Source organism: Nerophis lumbriciformis, linkage group LG23, assembly GCF_033978685.3.
Source record: "Nerophis lumbriciformis linkage group LG23, RoL_Nlum_v2.1, whole genome shotgun sequence".
NCBI classification, from domain to species: Eukaryota; Metazoa; Chordata; class Actinopteri; order Syngnathiformes; family Syngnathidae; genus Nerophis; species Nerophis lumbriciformis.
The window spans coordinates 41,601,661-41,604,160 of NC_084570.2; positions in this window are offsets into that span (position 1 = coordinate 41,601,661).

A 2,500-nucleotide genomic window follows, 5' to 3' on the forward strand; every position below is an offset into this window, starting at 1 on the left:
ACAATCTGCTGTTTTTAATCTCCTACTGCAAAAACACTCGTCAAAGATCTTCTATTAACAATTTGCTGTTTTCAGGTACCTACTGCAAAAACACTAGTCAAAGATCCTCTATTAACAATCTGCTGTTTTTAATCTCCTACTGCAAAAACACGAGTCAAACATCTTCTATTAACAATCTGCAGTTTTTAGGGACCTACTGCAAGAAAAAAAATAGTCAAAGATCCTCTATTAACAATTTGCTGTTTTCAGGGACCTACTGCAAAAAAACTAGTCAAAGATCCTCTATTAACAATCTGCTGTTTTTAATCTCCTACTGCAAAAACACTAGTCAAAGATCTTCTATTAAAAATCTGCTGTTTTTAGGGACCTACTGCAAAAAAACTAGTCAAAGATCCTCTATTAACAATTTGCTGTTTTCAGGGACCTACTGCAAAAACACTAGTCAAAGATCATCTATTAACAATCTGTTGTTTTTAATCTCCTACTGCAAAAAGACTAGTCAAAGATCTTCTATTAACAATCTGCTGTTTTTAGGGACCTACTGCAAAAACACTAGTCAAAGATCCTCTATTAACAATCTGCTGTTTTTAGGGACCTACTGCAAAAAAACTAGTCAAAGATCCTCTATTAACAATTTGCTGTTTTCAGGGACCTACTGCAAAAACACTAGTCAAAGATCCTCTATTAACAATCTGATGTTTTTAATCTCCGACTGCAAAAAGACTAGTCAAAGATCCTCTATTAACAATCTGATGTTTTTAATCTCCTACTGCAAAAACACTAGTCAAAGATCCTCTATTAACAATCAGCTGTTTCTAATCTCCTACTGCAAAAAACAAAAACAAACAAAAAAAAAAAAGTCAAAGATCCTCTATTAACAATCTGCTGTTTTTAGGGACGTACTGCAAAAACACAATTCAAAGATCCTCTATTAACAATCTGCTGTTTTTAATCTCCTACTGCAAAAAACACTAGTCAAAGATCCCCAATCTATTTATATATATATATATATATATATATATATATATATATATATATAAATGATCTAGAATGCTAACGTTAAACGTTAGCGCGTTAATGTGTTAAAATGTGATGACATAGAAAAAGTTAGCATACTTCAAAGATTGTGCTAAGTATCGAAAGCCATTATTTTTTGGTTTATACGAATAAAATGAGCAAAAAGTCTAGTATAAAAACATTAGCATGCTAACCTTAGCTTGGTAAGATAAGAAACGTTAGCACACTTCTAGGATAGCGCCAAGTAGAAAAAGCCATGATAAATCAAATGATCTGGAATGCTAACGTTAAACGTCAGCGTGTTAATGTAAGTGTGATGAGATGGAAAAAGTTAGCATACTTCAAAGATTGTGTTAAGTATCAAAAGCCATGATTTTTTGGGGTTTATACGAATACAATTAGCAAAAAGGCTAGTATAAAACATTAGCATGCTAACATAGGAAAAGTTAGCATTGGTGCCAAATCCATGATGATGACATGGGAAAAATTAGCGTCGCTACAGTAAAAATCCACCAAGATGGCTGACGGCGTAGTAATTAGGTCGAGGCAGAATCCGGTCGTGATTCCTTCCATGCTTGCTGAGTTGAGCTCTCGCGAGATTTGCTAACTTCTCACGGTAAATTGCGATAACGTTTTGTGTGACTTCAGAGGCGTGTTTATGGACGTAGAAAAGTAATTACTGTAAATTTCCAGACTATAAAATACTGTAATATAAAACATTTTTCCATATATTAGTCGCATCGTACTATAAGCCGCAGATATAAACGTTGTGAAATGAGTTATTTACAAATAAATATTTTCTAAATGTTTATTTACATACCTTAATTGTTTCCAAACAATGTCCACAACACGGCAGTAAAACGACTGATCAAACAAAACAGAAGTCACCTCCAACTAGCTAAACAGACTCAATAACTCCACGGTTTTGGTGAATTTACGAAACTGAAACAATACAAAAAGAATGTTGTTGTAAATTAGTAATATTAACAAAGACCCTCGTAAATGTGTTAGGTAGCTTGATGACATTACGATAGCACGTACAAATAAGCACGAAAACACTCCTACAGACATCACACGTGTTTAGTAGGTAACAATAGTTTTAGTTATATTGTAAAACGTACAAACGTTGCTTGGAGTGATGAAAACATACAAGTAGAATCGCTATGGACGGCTAAAAGACGGAACGGCACTTGCACTTCCTGTTCTAAGCGCTAAACAGAAGAGCCCTGCAGTGAGCAAACTCGTCCAAAAGATGGCGCCATAGCACAAACAATAACACACCTTTTAAGTGTCTTTGCTTGTTTGTTTTTTTAAAAGCGAAGAAGAATGCATAAATTAGTCTCACCGTTTTATAAGCCGCAGGGGACAAAGCGTAGGAAAAAGGTAGCGGCTCATAGTTCCGAAAGTTCCGAAAGTCATGAACTTATTGATCCGACTTTCTGGGAATTACAAAATGTTGCCTTGCAATTTTGTTGAGGTGCCC